This window comes from Equus asinus, chromosome 23, assembly GCF_041296235.1.
Source record: "Equus asinus isolate D_3611 breed Donkey chromosome 23, EquAss-T2T_v2, whole genome shotgun sequence".
NCBI classification, from domain to species: Eukaryota; Metazoa; Chordata; class Mammalia; order Perissodactyla; family Equidae; genus Equus; species Equus asinus.
This window is the reverse complement of record NC_091812.1, coordinates 11,986,775-12,006,636: the sequence shown is the minus strand read 5'-3', so window position 1 is coordinate 12,006,636 and position 19,862 is coordinate 11,986,775. Positions and strand designations below refer to the sequence as shown.

The window sequence follows — 19,862 nt, the reverse complement described above, 5'->3', positions numbered from 1 at the left end:
TCTGCCCTCCTGACAAAGGACTGCATCTCTGAGGAACACCACTTTTCTTACAACACTAGTAACAGCCAAGGCAGGAAAGGGTGGATCCAGGAGATCAGACATTGATTGAGATCCCTCTGTCTTACTTATGCCCTAGTAATGCAGGAAGATAAGAGGTGGGGAGAGTCCTAATGTGAGGTCCTGATGGGAGGTGTGTGTGAAAGGAGAGTGGAAGTAGGAATGAGTGAAGAAAACTTGATTTCTCTCTCCAACTTTAAAGGGGAATAGGCCAATGGAAAGAGAAAGAGTAAGTTAGAGGGGATGAGGGAATGGTGGACACAGACAGAATAAGAGAGAATTAATTCAGAGTGCATTGGCTGAACCACCTGAGGCTTAAATAGATATCTTCCACCATAAGCTCTGAAGGTAAAAATAAACAGGCTTAAGAGGAAAAAGAAGAAAAGAAAAGGTACTTACTACAAAAATTGCATATCTTAGGTAGGATAGTATTGAAACACTTTCCGTAAAAATTCTGGATCTAGTTGAAATGAATAAAGTGAGAGAAAGCCACCAATAATCATATCCCAATCCCAGTGTAGACTAGGCTTTACTTTTGAAAAGCAGCTGGGGTTATCTAAACTGCACCCTGAGAGTGGAAAGTGGATGAACAGAGAGAAAAATCAGACAGATCATCACAGAAACATCTCCACAAATTACAGCCCAAACCCTAATTCTGTGGTGAGGGAACAGGCAGATCTGGGAGGAAGTTAGCAGCTGGGCCTCTGCCAAGAGATAAAAGTCAATGCCTCACTTCCCCTCCTCTGAGGAAGCATCATGGAATGGGTGTTTGGGCCAATATCAAAGGCCAGGTCAAACACAAGTGCACAAAGTAAATATGGACATTTCCAGGTCTTAGGGGACACCTTCAGTGTCCTTATTGTAAATTAGGGAGGCGTCATCCCTCCCGTCAGCCAGTTAGGACTTGGGGACCATCTTTAACCTGAGGCTGTACATGTGGGGCTCTGTGCTCAGGTGAAAAAAAACAGAAAAAAAGTTTGTATGTCACCCACTGTAGCCCAAGGCCACACGATTTCATCAGAGCCCCTGGAGAGCACCCCCAAAGACCTTCCTCTTCTGAAGCAAAGGATAATTTCAACTGTGTCAGTATGCCAAATTGACACCGTCATCAATAGACCCCTCATTTCAGTGTTGGGCATCATGTAAGATAGTTCCAACATCATGCTCCTCGAAAGCCAAGGTAGAAGGATCCTTCTGGGTCTGTGCCTCCTTCACATATCCAAGGTCCACAGCAGTCATGATTGTGCCCTATAAGGCCTCCCAAGGGCCTCTAAACTTCCCTGTGCTTTAGATTCATGGGCAGGTCCAAGGAATCCTTCCTGAGGAAATGGCAGTCAGCTGAATGTTACTCAGCCTTACAGAGGAAGCAAATTATGACACATACTACAACATGGATAAACCTTGAGGACATTATCCTAAGAGAAATGGGCCAGTGACAAAAGGATAAATGCTGTAGGACCCCACTTATATGAGGTACCTATTATAGTCAAATTCATAGAGACAGAAAGTAGCAGGGTGGTGGCCAGAGGATCGAGTGAGGGAGGGTGGGTGCGAGTTAGTGTTTAATGGGTCCAGAGTTTCAGTTGGGTGATTCTGAAGTTCCGAAGGTGGACGGTTGTGATGGTCTCACGACGATGGGAATATAGTTAGTCCCTCAGAACTGCACACTTAAAAATGGTTAAGATAGTAAAATTTATGTTATGATTTTATCACAATTTAAAAATAATTAATTTAAGAAAGAGCTTATGTTTGAACACTGGACTGAACTGGAGAGCCACTTTCCTATCTCACGTTATGGAGTGAACTGTGTCCACCTCAAATTCTGTGTTTAAGTCCTAACTCCCAACGTGACCGTATTTGGAGATAGGCCTTTAAGGCAGTCATTAAGGTTAAATGAGGTCATAACGTAGGGTCATAATCTCATAGGATTGGTGTCCTTATAAGAAGAGGAAGAGACACCAGAGCTCTCTCTCTCCCTGCAGGTGCACAGAGGAAAGGCCATATGATCACACAGAGGGAAGGTGGCCGTCCACAAGCCAAAAGAAGAGGGCTCAAAATGAAACCAATCCACCTGGAGCCTGGATCTGGGGTTTTTAGCGTATATAACTCTGAGAAAATAAACTTGTGTTTGTTAGACCGCCTAGTGTTTCATATTTTGTTACAGCATCCTGAGCTGACTAATTCATCTCATATGGGCACATTCCTTGTTAGGATTCTCTTACAGAGAATCTCTTTCCAAGATGAAATTAAAGGGAAGTGAATTCTCTCTTCATTTCTTAAAAATCACAATGTGTATCTGGGGAATAAGAAATTGTGGAAAAGCAAGGTGAAATCCCCCAGAGGAATGAGTTCCAGCAATTCTCATGACACATGGTGTGGCCTAACTCCCTAGCTTGTTGTTTTATATGCCTGGAGAATCTGAAGAACAAGGCCATCTGGATCTCTAGACTTGAGTGCTGCTTTCTTGGAATCCCCCCTTGGAGCCCAGCCATGTTGCAGGCTGACCCCAACCACCTGGAGGAGCCACCTGGGAGCACTGTGGTCCATAGCCCCAACTGAGCTCCAGCCAGGTGAATGTACCATCTTGGATGTTCAGTCCAGTCGAGACTTGTGGTGGCACATCCTGCACGCCATCTGATGGCAACTCTGTGAAAGGCTCCTAGCAAGACCTGCCCAACCAAACCCTTCCTAAGCTCCTGACCCACAAAACAATTACCCAAATAAAATGGTTGTTGTAAGTTGCCAAGTTTTGAGTTAATTTGTCAGGTAGCAAAAGATAACAGGAACAACCACTCAAAACAGATGTGCATTTGCTAGGGCCAAGGGAACTTACAGGGAACCACATGTGATATTGGAGGAAGCAAAAAACCTTTAAGTTACAGTGAATCACTGGAAGCAGCAGTGGGGTTGTGGGTCAGCTCGGAGGAAGGAGTGTCGAGGTCTAAGCAGGAGTGTCCTTTGGAGTCACATGGTTCAGGGCAAAAGGGAATGACAGCATACTGACATTATTGAGCACTATTATGTGTTGGGTCAGCTTGATGCCAAGCCTTTGTGTTCCCATCATATGCCTTTCAGTAGGGCACATTTTGGCTGCAGGCTGTGGTAGACAGCTTTCAAAAACACCCCCAATGATTCTCTGCTCCTGGCATTCACACTACTTTGTAGTCTCCTCCCAAATAAGTCAAGTTGACCTGTGAAGCCACTAGGATGTTGTGGGCATGATGGTGTGTGATTTCTGCTTCCTCCTATTTGTCTCAGTTCTAATTATCTTCTGCATCCTATACATATTACTCTACGTGAAGTGAGTGAGAGATGTTTCAATTATCTATTGTGGCATAATAGACCACTCCAAAACAGTGAATAATATTGATCCTTTATGCTGTTCATGGATCTGGGGTTGACTAGGCTCAGCTGGGCAGCTCTCTGTTTTTTAATTTATTTTACTGCAGTAAAATTGGATTATAATATTACATAACTTTCAGATGTACATCATAATATATTTTGAATTCTGTGTAGATTACATCATGTTCACCACCCAAAAACTAATTATAGTCCATCACCTCATGTGTGAGCCTAATCACCCCTTTTGCCCTCCCCCCTCCCCCTTTCCCTTTGGTAACCACCAACCCAATCTCTGTTGCTATGTGTTTGTCATTTTTATCTTCTACTTATGAATGAGATCATATGGTATTTGACTTTCTCCCTCTAACCTATTTCACTAAGCATAATATCCTCATGGGCAGCTGTTTCTTGAAGTCTGTCATGTGGTTGCAGACAGGCTGGGCCAGAGGTCATCGCAAAATTTCTCTCCATATGTCTGGGTTGGAAAGAGTCAAGCAACTGGGGGCTGGAATGCCTGCCTCTCCTCAGATATTTCTTATCTTTTTATATAGATACATAGATGAAGAGAGAGAGAGATGATAGATGTAGATAGGTGATAGATAAATAGGTAGAGGTAGACAGCTTATTGAGAGATATAGACAGATATATAGATAGATGATCGATAGAATGACCGATACATACCTGCAGACTTACTTACACTGTTAAACTTTCCAGGAGTTATTGCATCTTCCAACAGGATTCCATGGAGAGAACAATTCCTGGCCAAAAGAAGTGAATATGGAAGTTTGGACACCGAACTGAGGGTCTTCCACCCCATGGATAATTACCTACTCTGCAGAAGGTCTCAGCCAGTGTGTCACAGGAGAAGAGAATCTCTGAATTGACCAAAGTTGATTTGATATTTCCCTTGTCCAGCCTGTGTATCTTTGAGTGTTGTAGGGATAAACCTGTCTCATTCTGGCTTGTTATCTATTTTGGAGACGGCACAGCCTGAATATCACCAGAGGGACTTGTCAGAATTCTGGGACCAGAAAAGCAATGCTATGGGAGGGCAGGTGCGGGCCCACATGAAGACAGTGGGAGCATTTCTCTAGAGTCACTGCAGTGCATGCCCCCAAGTTTGGTCAGGCTTAGTTGTGATGACAAAGTCACTGCTAGAATGGGGATGTTTATATTGTTCTTAGGGAAATTATTCAATGGCATCAGCTGTGACACCAATGATTTCATACGTAGAACTCTGTGAAGGATGTATACAATTTTATTTCCTAAAATGGAAGATGAAGCTGGAGTTGGTCATGCTGTAGGCCAAACTTCAAAACCAATATTGGCTCCTGAGGACTGAGGATAATATGTCTTTGAAAATAACAGCTGACATTTATTAAGCTGTCACTGCATGCTTCGTGGTCTGTGCCCTAAACATGTTGCACACAACATCTGATTTCCTCATCACTTGAGACAGGTGCTATGTTATCCCCCTATTTTGCAGATGGGGACTCTGAGGCGCTAAGTACAAAGGTGCTAAGGTATTAGGTAACTTGTTTATGGTTGCACTGATAGGAAAGGTACCAGATCCCTTTCACTGGGCTGTGCATCCATTGTCTAGTTGCTGGGAGTTTTGGCTATTACTAGCTCACAGTTGCCCCTTTCTCAGGAGAACCATCCATGACCAAACTAAAGCCCTTTCACCTGGCAGTTGTGCCTCCTGGAGGGTGGGAGACCAGTCTATGACTGACTGATGGGGTAAAAATGATGGCCCCTGCCAAAAAGTGAGATCTGCTCTGTAATGCAATTCTGGCTCCAGAGCTCCCCATGGGATCAGGTTCCACTGAGACCACACCTTCACTCAGCCTTTCTTCCTGCCCTGCTCAGCTCCCTTCACTCCCTTCTCCTGAAAACACTCTCTCCGTAAACCATTTGCACCATAATCCTCATCTTAGGCTCTGCATTTAGAAAACCTGAACTGAGACAGTGGCTAAATCCGAGGTAATTTGTGCACAATCACACTAATCTGAGGGGTATTCAGGGGCTGAAATTCAGTGCAAACCCTGTTGGGCAAGCTATGCAATGAGGGCGACTTGTCCTCATTGTCCCAAAGCCACTGATTGGTCTAGACTCAGTTCTGGATTGAACTAGGATTCAAAACCCAGGAAGTCCAGCTTCAGAGCCCCCATCTCTCAATCACTGTGTGGTGCTGCCTCCTCCTATTAAAATAACACAAGTAAGACTAAGGTGAGAGAAGAGGAGAGCTGTATAAGTGAAAAGGTGTCTTTCTGAATCCCCCACCCCCTAAATGGTCGCGTCTTACAGAACAGTCAGTTCAAAGAACTATTTTCCTGAACCATCGCAGAGTAAGTTGCTCACCTGACACTTCATAGCGCCCTGTATTTCCTACAAACAAGGATATTCTCCTACATTGCCTCAAAACTGACATTCAAAGTCAGAAAGATAATGCTGCCACATTATTGCCATCTAATCCTCAGACCCCATTGAATCCTCCCACTAGTCCCAATAATGTCCTTTATAGCAGGAGAACCAAGCCCACGTGTTGTGTTTAAGTGTTACCTCTCTTGAGATTCCTTCAGTCTGGAACACTTGCTCAGTCTTTGGATTTCATGACCTCGGCTCTTTTGAAGATTACACACAATCAGACAGGAGGAGTGGAATATTCCTCAGTTTGTTTTCGTCTGACCATTTCAGGATTTCTTTCAGGTTTGCCTTCTTGGCAGGACTGTCACAGAGGTGACGCTGAGTTCTTCTCACTGCATCCCATCAGGCGATGCTCAGTCAATTCACCCCATTCTTGGTGATGCTCTCTCTGATCACTTGACTAAGGGGCTGTCTGCCAGGTCTCTCCACTGCGAGACTACCATTTCTCTTATGTAGCTAATGGGAATTTTAAGCAGTAGCACTTTGAAACTGTGAAAATATCATCAAATTGCAATTTATCCATTTTTATATCTATCTGTATGTACTCATGTTTCCTAGTTAACGCAATGTGTCATAACCTCTTACCATCATTCTTTATTATGATAAAATTGTTCATGCTTGGTCAGTCAAATCTCGTCAGGCTGGTTTCTGCAACCTGTTGACATGTCTCCATCTCTGTTTAGCATTCTCCTGCTTTCTAGCACAAGATCTTCCGGGCTTGTCTTGTACTTTCCCAGTCCTAGCCTTAGAATCAGCCATTTCTCCAAGGAGTCCTGGTTCCTTTTAGCGGAAAATGACATATATAAGTCAAGATCCTGGCAGGAGGTGTGCTTATTGCTATTAGGGTCTCACTGTTTCTAAGCCCCATTGGCAGACAGAAGTAAGAAATGTGTTTTTATAACTACACACACACACACACACACACACATACATTATCTGTCTATCTATCAATCTGTCTAACCTATCTCTCTCTCTCTCTCTGTATCTATCTAATCTATCAATATAGAAAAGTAGGAATTTACACCAATACATTTAATTCCAATCTGACTCCACAGGGTTCATTGGACTTCTCCCTTTCAGAATCAGTGACTCCTTTCTCAAACAGTGAGAAAGGTGGCTTCTGTCATCCTCAATATATTTACTTATTTGATCAATCCCCTTTTATGTGGCCAATCCTCACTCCATCCCTTTCCTCTCAGGGATGCCCTGCTCATCCTATGTGGGCTCTCCACACCGTATTTAGGCTCTGGCTGCTCTTGCCAGGCAACCCCTCTGTATGGATCCCCTTCTTACCTTGATTGCTCTCCCATGCCCACGCCAGGATGCTCCTCCAGGTGCAGATCCTATGCATCATACCTTGTCTCTGATTTGTAGCAACTGTGACTCCCTTCTCTGACCTTGCAACCCAATATGTGGCTGCCACCTGATTGTGCCCCACATACTGGCTTTAGGACTGAATTATCTAGGAAGGGAAAAGCAGGCATGGGAAGAGGAGGAGAGAGAAGGGGAAGGAAGAGGCAGAAAAAGAAAAGGAAGAACGAGGGCAACTTCTGATACCAGCAGAAACTGACAAATGCTTTTAGCCTTTCTGCCTAGTCAACTGACCTATCAACCATTTTTCTAAATTATTTTATTGAGGTTATATTGCTTTAAAACATTGTGTAAATTTCAGGTGTATATTATTCTATTTCAGCTTCTGTATAGACTACATTGTGTTTACCACCAATAGTCTAGTTTTTATCTGTCACCATACATATATGTCCGTTTACCCCTTCTGCTCTCCCTCCATGCCCTTCCCCTCTGGTAACCACCAATCTGTTGTCCTTATCCATGTGCTTGTTTGTTTGTTTATCTTCTACATATGAGTGAAATCATACAGTATTTGTCCCTCTCTGTCTGCCTTACTTCCCTTTGCATGATGCCTTCAAAGCCCATCCAAGTTGTCGCAAATGGCATGATTTTGTCTTTTTTAATGCCTGAGTAATATCCCACTGTGTGTGTGTCTATAAACCACATTTTTTATTATTAAATTATTTTATTGAGGCTGTATTGGTTTTTCACTGAGAATAAACAAGATAAGCTGAGTGAAGTAAGATATTTTAGCATCTCGAGTGAGATAGAGTAACAAAGGATAGTTCAATGCATCCTTATAATGGAGAGAAAGAGCAGGGTATGAGAATGAGATGAGAGTAAATAAGAAGGAGATGTATGGATATGCCGTTTTCTTCTTTTACTGCTATACCTGAAATCTTTTCACATGTTATATAAATGCAGTCTATAAAATTGGAGTATGATTAACAGCTAGGTTGAGAAATGCTAGTGGTAATTTCCTATCTCCATTATTTGACTTCTCTTCTGTGATATGGTAAATGAGGAAACCCTCAGAAGGATCCTGTGGGTAATAGAGACTAGATATTTCTCAGACTGACCTCTCAAAAGGGTTGGATGGAAAGGGGCTAGAGAGAACTTGATTCCGCAATAAAAAACAGGCCAGAGACTCTAGGAAATTTTTCTCTCCACTGTTAATTGACCATTAGAGAAGATACTCCCATGTTGTCTTCAGAGACTTGCTCATTGAAATAACTCTTTCTTCTGACCCCTACAAACTAACTCCAAGGAAGCCCTTTGGGAATGCTTATCTCAATGCATACAACAAGTGTAATTGGCATCTTGAGTAAAGGTTTCCAGCAGAGACTCAGGATGTGTCCTCTGGGTTGGAATCTCTGATGCCACATATGTAGTGTCTCCAGTTTTCCTCAGTGGACATCATAGGTCCTCTGGGTTAGGGGCTATTTCATTTCTCAACAGACGGTGCTCCTCTTCCTTCATGTTTGGCTTGTTTCAGGTCAAGTCTCATTCCTGAGGAAACATTCATGCAGCCATGAAGGGGCTTATTCTAAAACAAAACAGTGATATATGCAAAGTCTGATTTGATTCAGTAGGAAAGGAGGTGTGAAGCTAAGAAGAGAGTGCCTTGAGTGATCCCAAATAGCAGAAAATAGAAAACAGGTTTTCTTTTGACTCTTGACTCATAGACGATTAAGCTGATATTAAATGTAGCTTCTTGATCAGGTATCATTAATGGAGAATCTTATTGCCCAAGTTCAAATTGTCATTTTGGTGTAGAGAGGCACCTGAAATATATGTTTCAAGGCAGAGGAAGCATATCATGATTCAAGGCCCAACTAGTAGAGGTTAAATAAATTCACTTACTTAACCTGTCCTGATGTATGCTGTTAGAGTGCAAAATCTGAGCCCAGATTGCCAGAGCATTACAGAATTACACATACAGTTGCTCCTGATGATGCTCTGTCCCTAGAGTAATTAGTGTAAACAGTGATGACTGTGTGGGACAATATCACCTATGCCATCCCAACAGTAAATGGAGATTTCCAGGGTTAGAGAAGGAAGTCTGATGAGCATCCCAGGAAAGACTTGTTTGGATGATCAGTAGCCAATGTGTGAGTGAATGTGGACCCATCCTGCCCTCTCCGTTTCACTGCTATACTATTGTTCTGCCCACATTTCTGCAGAGGAAACCCAGGTAAGGTAATGTTGGGGCTTGAGGTATCCAGGAAACGTTTAATGGAAACTACGGCATCCTCTTGCATTGTCAGATTATTTCCCAATTACTTAAGTCAGAGGATGGTACTGGTCAGCCCATGAGGAAAGCTGCCTGATGAGGCAGAAGAAAACAGTCAGTTGAGGGCTGCAAATCAGAATGGGAAATTATTAGGAAAGTTAAGTGGGGAAGGAATAGAGAGACACATGAATCAGATAGTGGAGAAACTTATGCTACAGAGATTTAGAAAGTAAGCTGTAAACAAATGAGGAAAGAGATAGGGGAATATATGAATTCTTTAGTAAAAGGGAAATGTGTGGCGGTCTTGTTGGGGTTGGAATCATAAGGGGGAAGATGGGAAAGTTGGGCTGTTACTGCAGAAGAAGCTGGATTTGAAATAAGAGTGTGAGGTGACAGCGAAAATGATGATCCTAGGCTGCATGAATATGGCAAGAGATGGTAGGCATGACTTCTTTCTTACTGGTCAAATTATACTTTGAAGAATATATTCAGTTATGAATTCTTCACTTTAAATGGTAGGTAGATAGCGTCTAATGCATGAAGCTCTAGAGATATGTTTAGGAAGAAAAACACAAAGAGGGATATTTTGAGGATCTGTTTAGATTAGATTTTTGAGTTGGGCTTTACCAGGGAGGTCAAACTCTCATTCTTATTAGTATTCATAGAAGAATTAGATAAAGGAGTGATGGGAAATTTAGCTGGTTAAAAGTTATAATCCTACTTTTATCAGCCTTATCAATAATTTTAAGGCTCTCATGTCTACCAGGACATATTTCTTATTTACTTTTAGGTACATAAATATGGGATATTTGTTATGTGTCAACTTGGCACTCATAGACATTTCTGTAAACTATACTTAATCTTCAAATGATGACAATGCTGAGTTATTCTTATACCTAACATGATCCAATTATCAATGTACACTCAAAAACATGTTAACCTTTTACAAAGAAGAGGATATAAAACACACCAAGCTGTTCCCCACACGAACAAGAGCCCTTTTGTGTCTTTGGGTGAAATTCATTCTACTCCTACTCCTGATTCATACTCTACATTTTCTGTCCTGTAACTTAAATACTGAGATATGTAGCTAACTGTATGAATATAGCTTATGTTAGAAAAGGGGATGATGGAGGAGAAGAAGACAAAAATATTGAGTTAATATATATGTACAAAACATTCTTATCCGAGTAAGGAAGAAATGCCTCTTACTATTAGTTTTTATTTCTGCAGCTGCTCACATGGTCGTGGCTGGTGTTTATAACTGTCTTCTTTCACTATCCATTCTGCATTCCGTTTGTCAGCAGTTGGTCATGGTCCTTGTCTGGTGTGATGACACAAACCTTCACTCTTGAAAGATCTGGGCCATTAGAAGTCCTGTCTGAAATGGGTTCTTGTAGTTTTCTCACAGACATTTGTGTAGACAGGCCCCCTAGAAAGTCTCCTGCATTGCAGACATGCTCCTCTTACCCCCACGGTCTAGTAGCAACTCAGTTTTTCCTTGCTAGTCAGGATCAGTCACACCAGCCAGTATATAGAACTTCCTTCACTTGTTGATTCAGTGATATGAAGAGCCAAAGTGGCAGTCACGACTCTAAGCAAATGAAATAATTTTTTTCTCACCTGGTGGCATAATTTCTCCTTTTGGACCTAAAATGTCTAAACTACCAGAACCTAAAAGTGCAGACATAGGAAGCAAAAATTTTCTTAGTGGGTCATAGGTATAAATGTCATAGTGAGAGATATCATTGTCAATTCCACCTCTTGATTCCTGGTCCCATGAAGACTTATGACGGAAGAAACAGCACCATAAATTAGATGAGGATTTAGAGTATTTACCACATCCTGGAGGACACTGCCCCAGCAATGTGAGGAGTTGCCAACTAGCTTTGCTGTAACTGAGTCATCAAAAACCCTTTCCACTGTTATATCAAACCATTAGTTTCAGGATGATTGAGAATACAGAAAGACCAGTGGATTCCATGACCATGGGCCCATTTCCATACGTTATTTGCTTTGAAATGAGTTCCTTAGTTAGGAGCAAAGCTTCATGGAATACAACTATGGTGAGGAAAGCATTCTGTAAGTCCAGCAGTAGTAGTTTGGGCATCAGCACTGTAGGCAAAGAAGGCAAATCCATATCCAGAGTAAGTGTCTATTCCAGTAAGAACAACGCACACTCCCTTCCATGATGGAAGCTATGCAATGTAATCAGTCTACCACCAAGTGGCTGGCTGTTCCCCTGGGCAATGATGGCATATCAAAAACTCAGTGTTGGCACCAGCTGTTGGCAGATTGGGACACAGCAGTGTCTGTAACTAGATTGGACTTGGTGAGTGGAAATCCATGTTGCTGAGCCCGTATATAGCCTCCATCCTGGCTTCCATGGCCACTTTGTTTGTGAGTCCATTGGCAGGAACAGGAGTGCCTGAGGAAGACTGTTAACTGACTTCCACAGAATGGGTCAGCACTTGGATAGGAGGACTCATTCTGTGGACAATAGTAATGGGTATTTCTTCCTTGTTTTTAGATGAGTATTTGGCATGCTTTTGGTTATGTGCAGGCTAGCTATATCATGTTAGGTGGAAAGATGACTTTGTTGTGTTTATTTTGGGATGAAGTGTGGCTTAAGGAGATGTGCCCATGTACCAAATTGACAGGGGATGGACCCTGTTGGTATTTAATGGGTGGGTGAGGCTAGGATGAAGTACATTTCCCTGATTTCCCATTTCTGTGTGTTTCTGGTTATGGTGGTCCACAGGAAAGATTCTCAGGGAGATTTAGAGGCAGATGGGAAGCAACTGTTTTCTGCTTTACAGATGTTGTTCCTGAACAGCTGACTTGCCTCCTGTTTTGAAGCAGCAGCCGGGACTGTGATTGCTCTACTTTTCCCTGGATCCTCCTTTAGCTTCTGTGACTTCTGGGTTACGTGTGTGTGTTCAGCCTCATTAAGAAGGGCCCCAGCTTCCGCAATACCACCAATTCCAAAGGCCACAAGATCTGACATGGGTTTCAGTCTACCTTGTGGAATTACAGCTCAACCTTGTACATTCCAGCTTGCTCTTGATCTACACTTTATACGCAACTTGCCTTGCTGACTGCTTGTCTCATGGACTTCAAGTACCAGCATCAGACACAAAGGTGACAGCCTTACACAGACTGCTTCACCAGCTTTCACAACTGCATAAGGCCAAGTTTCTGTACAATATTAAATGTATGTTTCTATGTATGGTAAATATCTTAGTGGTTCAGCTTCTCTGGTTAAACCCTGACTGATAGAATAAGCCAAAAAAGCATATATGTATACTTTTAACATGTTCATTTAATATAAATAAAATTTAGTGTATTTATATAAAAGTATGTATATGTGTGTGTGTATATTTATAAAAGTATATACATGTGTGCATATGTATTTCCTGCTTAATGAGGAGATACTCTTGTTTTGAAATTTGGCACTTAATAGATCCCAGATATTCTGGAATTTCAGAGTGATCATATTTGGGAAAAGAGATTTGAAATTCTTTTTTTTCTAAGATTGGCACCTGGGCTAACAACTGTTGCCAATCTTTTCTTTTTTTTTTTCTGCCTTATTTCCCAACCCCCCCACACCCCCGGTACATGCTTGTATATCTTAGTTGCATGTCCTTCTAGTTGTGGGGTGTGGGATGCCCCCTCAACGTGGCCTGATGAGTGGTGCCATGTCCGCGCCCAGGATCCGAACACTGGGCTGCCGCAGTGGAGCGCGCGAACTTAACCACTCGGCCACGGAGCAGCCCCATGAAATTCTTTTTTTAAAAGGGTACTTCAATAATTTGAGCTGATGAATAATTGAAAATAGAAAAAATTTCTCCAAAAATTATTTCATGGATGAAATGTCTTATCGTCAGGTATGCTGAACCACAGTATTTTTGATACCACACTTCATCTCCACTTCCTGTTTCTCCAGGGACTGAGAAAGGGGAGATGTGGCAGAGGAATCAGACCTCTCTGGGAGACTTCATCTTTGAAGGGCTCTTTGATGACTCCCTCACCCATCTTTCTCTTTTCTCCTTGACCATGGTGCTCTTCCTTATTGCAGTGAGTGGCAACGCCCTCACCATTCTCCTCATCTGTGCCGATCCCCGGCTTCATACACCCATGTACTTCCTGCTCAGCCATCCCTCCCTCGTGGATCTGATGCTTGTCTCCACAACCATCCCCAAGATGGCTACCAACTACCTATCTGGCAAGAAGTCCATCTCCTTTGTGGGCTGTGCCACCCAGCACTTCCTCTATTTGTCTGTGGGTGGTGCTGAATGTCTTATCCTAGCTCTCATGTCCTATGACCGCTACGTTGCCATCTGTCATCCACTGCATTACTCTGCTCTCATGAAGAGAAAGGTGAGACTCATGATGGCTGTCATGTCATGGTTGGGGGCATCCATAAATTCCCTAATTTATACGGTGATGTTGATGCAATTGCCTTTCTGTGGGCCTTGAAAAATCCACCACTTCTACTGTGAATTTCCAGCTGTTGTGAAGCTGGTATGTGGAGACGTTGCTGTTTTTGAGACCACAGTGTTCATCAGCAGCATCCTACTTCTCCTCCTCCCCATCTTGCTGGTTTCTACATCCTATGCCTTCATCCTCCACAGCATCATTCAGCTGCTTGCAGCTGGGTGTAAGAGAAATGCCTTTGCCACTTGTAGCTCTCACCTCACTGTGGTTTCCCTCTGGTTTGGTGCCTGCATGTTCTCATATATGAGGCCCAGGTCCCAGTGCACTCCATTGCAAGATAAAGTTGGTTCTGTTTTCTACAGCATCATTACTCCCACAATGAATCCTTTGATTTATACTCTCCGGAATAAGGATGTAGCTAAGGCTCTGAGGAGAGTGGTGGGGAGAGATGTTATCACTCAAAGACAGCAATTGGAGTTGCCCTGAGTATGGCAATAGAATGGGATAATCTCCTTAAAGTGATCTGAGTAAACCTTTAACAGTTTTCAAGGGTTCAGGTTCCCGATGACTACTACATAAACGAAGTGGTCAGCACACAATTCCAGTATTCTAACTTGGTCGCAGGCATCAAAGCACCATAGAGTACTATCTTACTCCATTTGGGTTGCTATTCCAAAAATACCACACACAGGGTGGCTTAAACAACAAACATTTTTTTCTCTCAGTTCTGCCAACTGAGAAGTCCAATATCAAGCCTTGAAAGTGCTTGACACTCTCTCATTTCCTTTTTATCTCTTTTTAGATGTAAGCATTTCTAAGCATGTTCCTGACTACCCTATCCAAAGCAGCACTCTCCATTCTGTGTGCCCTTCTTTCACTTTGTAGCACTACTTTACAAGATGTTACACAAAATTACTTTACATTATACTTATTGTCTATTTTACAAGTATGCAATCTCCCTGAGGGCAAGGACTTTACTTTGTGTACTATTGTTTCACCAGAGTCAAGAAAAGAGCCTGACATGAACTAACTGCTCAATAACTATTTGTTGCATGGGTTAATAAATGAAAAGGACCTGGATTATTTTACTGTCCCACATGACATTCAAGGTAATTAATTCAAAGAGCTGAAGATATTATAAAAAGAATACTACAGTGGATAGCTTGGTAAGAATCATTTGTCTCAGCCAGATATTAATCGCGTGTATATGCAGAGGCCTGGCATCCCAGTGAACTTTCCTGGGGTCTAATGGTCTGAGGGATGCCAGAGTGAGGGACAAATTTTTATATCCTGCTTTCCCTACTAGTTAAAAATGTCATGAATCCCTGGGACCATCTTCAGAATAATAACTCTTAAGGTTTGAGAGGAAAGTTATACTGTCTTCGACAACTAAGTATTTTCCCCTGAGAAACAGCTTTTTAGCCATCTGTAATCGAGTGAGCCACCCCTCATGAGCTGGGTGTCACCTTACCCACCTAGCCCTGAGGTTGGATTTACTTTGTAATACTCCAATGACAAGTAGAATTAATTTTTACACAAACTATACCTGGGTTGTTTCTGAAGTCCCAAGGGTGATTCATAAACAGCTAGCTCACAATCCCAGTTAGAGACAAGGGGTTATTCTTCTGCTGCCTCTCCCTCTCTACACACACAACAATGCCCTTGTCAGGAATACTATAAGATTATTTGGGAACAAAACAATTGAAGCCAACATTATGGATACTTATTCAAGGACAGTAAGGGCTATAAGATGGATAAGTTCTATGGATATAGTTTACAGCATGGTGACTATAGTTCACAAAACAGTATTGTATATTTGAAAGTTGCTAAGAGAATAGATCATAAAAGTTCTTACGATGAGAAAAAATGTATAATGTTGTGAGGTGATGGATGTTAACTAAACTTACTGTGGTCATCATTTCACGATAGATACATAAATTATTGTGTTGGACACCTTGGGTTAATATAATATTATATGTCAACTATATCTAATAAAACAGGAAACAATAAATCTCACCCTTTAATAAAAACAAACAAACAAACACTACAGTGAGACACCATTTCATGTCCATTAGGATGGCTATCATTAAAGAAACAGAATGCAAGTGTTGGTGAGGTGGTGAAAAACGTGGAACCCTTGAGCACTGTTGGTGGGAATGTAAAATGGCACAACCATTATAGAAAACAGTTTCACGTTTCCTCAAAAATTAGAAAATGAAATTACTGTATAATCCAGTAATTCCATAGAATATTCATTTTCCATGAGAGTTGTTTTACCCCTTAATCCTGGCAGGATACTCCTATCTGGCTTTAGCGGAACCTTATAGATCTTGGGGCAAAGACATATCCTAGTAGCCCAGCACTAGAAGCCAAGATGGAAAAGATCTCCACAGCCACCATGACCTCCCCCTTGGTGCTGTTATGCACAGGGAGGAAGGTGATCCAGACCCTACAGAACACCAGCATGCTGGATGTGAGGCACTTGGCTTCCCTGAAATTGCCAGGCAGGCTCCTGGCCAGGAAAGCCAAGGTGAAGCTCATGAAGGCCAAGGAGTCCAAGTATCCTAAGGAAAGGTAGAACAAAACGAGAGAGCCCTTATCGCACAGAATTATGGGGAAGGTAGGCTCAGAATGTGCATGTACATCAACAAAAGGGGGAGAGTTTCCCAACCAGACAGTAGAGAAAGTCAACTGAATCAATGAGCAGATGGGGATGATGGAATTAGGTGCCCCTGACAGCAACCACTGCCTCATCTTTATCCCTGGGGTTGTGAACTTGAAAGCCAGAACTACAGTGATGGTTTTAGCCAAAATGGTGGGAACCACCACAATAAACATGATTCCAGACAACATTTGTTGGAGGATCCAGGTGGAGGGTTGGAATGTCCAATGAAGAGTAAGGTCAGAGGAAGCAGAGGATGAGGGAGGTGAGCAGGAGTAGCTGAGAGCCCAGTTAATACCTTGGGCTATGGGTGTGTCGCTATACTTCACAAAAATGCCAAGAACCACAGCTGTGAGGACAGACAGGCAAAGAGCTTCATAGGCAAGTACCATCCCCATAGGATCTCCATAGGCCAAGAAGATCACAACTTTTGAGAGGCAATGATCTCGATCACTATTTGGGTATTGATTGTCTGGACACTCCATACATTGCTTCATATCTGGCAAGAAAAGCATGGTGACACTAACTTGGGTTCAATGATTCTTAAGAGTCCTCAAAATATTCACATTTGGCCAAATCGATGTGATTAGACAAATAAAGGAATGCTATAGGGAGAGAAATTCCAAGATAATGGTGTCTATTGCATTCTCGGTATAACAAAGGTCAAGGAGCTCTAGCCTCACCTCTTTTGTTCATCTTCTGTATGCAAGGGAATTAGTTTTTTCTTAGAAACAAAAATTACACCTTTTATATCACTTAAATATGGGTAGGGTAGGACATATCCTCGATTCGCTCCCTCAAAAGCAGGCACTTGTTGATAACTTTCAGTGACCTAATTTCCAGAGGTTTGCAGATATAGAGATGGCCAAGATATAACCTGTCACTGAAGCTTCAAAATTACATTCCTGCCATCCAATTTATTGCACACCTATCTCCTATTCGTTCCCACTTCTATTATTTTTGTTCAGATTTGAATAACATCTATTTTAACAAAATAACTCCCTAACAAGTCTTCCTGTCTTCTGTCTTGAATCCCTCTCACCTCTCACCCATTCAATCACACCCATTCATATTTCTATTATTAAATCCATCCACATAATTTCCTTGCTTAAAATATCACAGTTATACTCATCTTCTTCTAGACCACTGATTCTCAAACATTGGTGCATGTTAGAATCACCTGGATGGCTTGTTAAAACAGGTTGCTTCACACTGCTATCAGGGTTCCTGATTCAGAAACTCAGAATTTACAATTTTAATAAGTTCTCATGATAGGCTGATGCTGTTGGTATAGGTACTACACTTTGAGAACCATCATTCTCGATGGAATCCAAACTCCTAGCAACATAGAAAACGTGCATGATTATCTTGCTTCTAACTACTTTTCCTGTAGCACCTTTTTTGAGAGGAGTTGTGTAGTGAGGATAAAAGTACACATTTTATTGTGGATCTGTGGTATTGTAGGCAATTTGCTTGATATATCACATAATATATCTTTCTTTAATTCTTACAGAATCGTTTGAGGTAGGTGGACAGTATCAACACATTTAGCAGAAGAAAATAATTGAGGCTTAAAGAGCTTGAATAACTCACCTGGGATCTTGAAGGTAGTGAGGGCTGGGCTAGGATCCAGACTTAAGAGCATGGGGCCAGACTAGGGTGAGGGGAATGAAAAACCAGAGGTGCAAAATTTAAGGAAGCACTCACTTTCATGTGCCAACCCTGCCCTTGAATGACCCTGAGAGTGAGTGCTCCATAAATTTTGTACCCCAGGCGCCTCACCTACCTTTCCCTCGTCCTGGCCTTACTCAGTACTGTCTGACTCCAAAGCCAGTGCTCTTTCCATTACATACCTTTTGCTGACTTTAATGTTCATCACAATCTTTCCTCTTAAAAAGTTGTCATACTCTTAGAATTATAGGATTTATAGATATTTCTGTATTTTGATATTTTTTCTCAAGAGGAATTTCTGAAGATTTAATTTCATAAATTTAATTCATCACTAAAAAGAATTATAAACCAATCTCATTAATGAAAGCCTAAATCCTTAAATAAAATATTAGAAAATATAATCAAGCACATTAAAGAAATGGCACACTACACTCAATTAGGGCTTTTTAAGTGTTTCAAATGGAAAAACTTCAAAGAACATTCAGCTTATAGTGAGGCAGAAATGAGTTCAAGACAGTCCAAATATTGGTATAAATTTTATATTGAATTATAATCAATAAAAACAAACAACAAAATTCCTGAAGCTTTCCTTCTTCTTAATTTTGTGGTTTAGTTCAAATTGCGTGAAAATTATCTGTTTCCTGAAGATTTGATGAAATTCCCATGTGAACCTATCTGGACGTAGAGCCTTTTTGAGTGGGTAGCCCTTTGAAATCTTTAAACACTATTAAAACCTTAAAAGAAATCTATCTTCAATTCTCAAAATGCTCCATTATCCTCATACAAGTGCATGTAACACATGCTTTCTCTTCTTCCTGGGGCATCATTCTTTCCTTCTACATCTGACTATCAACACCTGTCTCTAGACTGAGCTTGAATCATCTCACCTGAGTAGCATTCCTTGTCTTTGTAAGGCTTATTGACTCCTTATGTCCCCAGTACATCCTACTTATATTTCTATAATCACTTTTTATACTTTATTGGAATTTTTCTTTACTTTCCTGCTTTATATCATTAGGCTGGAGATGTTCGACAGAAACGTGGTTTATTTGAAAGAGAATAAGATTTGGAGTTAGAATAGTATTGAAATTTGGGCTCTTCCACTTATTAGGGGGTCTAACATTAATCAATTTCATTCATAAAAATTATTAAAAACTTGGAAATAATGTAAGAAGATGACTGAATGTCCTTTCATTGGCATACCATAGCATCGTCTAACCAGCCAACCTAAGGCTTATTCATTTATCTAGAACAATGTATCTGTTTGACTTTATGATTTACTATTTGATTAGAACCCAAACATTGTGCAGTTATATGTTAATCTGTAGATTTCTGTCCAGGAGAAAGATAAAGCAGAGATTAAAGTTTTATTGACCTTTAGGATCTTAACCATTTTCTATATAACCTAACAACCTTGATCTAACATTCTTTGGTTGATGTTGTGTTGTCAAATGTGCTTTTACTGATAAACTATATAAACCCCTGTTTCCCAAAAAGGGTTTGTGATTCTTGGAACCACTTTGATCATCTCATTGATTTCCACATTACTTAGTTGAATAAAATATTTGATAGAAGTTTATTTTGTATTTTTGAGGGTCATGGGCTTAACTTTTAAATATATATAGTCACAGTAAACTCAACTCCCAGAAAAAAAAGGTCATGATGATAACGTTTACACCCATA

General features: G+C 41.3%; 1 pseudogene; it reads left to right on the top strand.

Annotated features, from left to right (window-relative positions):
- Nucleotides 1–13,372: 13,372 nt before the first annotated feature.
- On the top strand, nucleotides 13,373–14,332 carry LOC123278979 (olfactory receptor 2AE1-like; annotated as a pseudogene).
- Nucleotides 14,333–19,862: the final 5,530 nt, after the last annotated feature.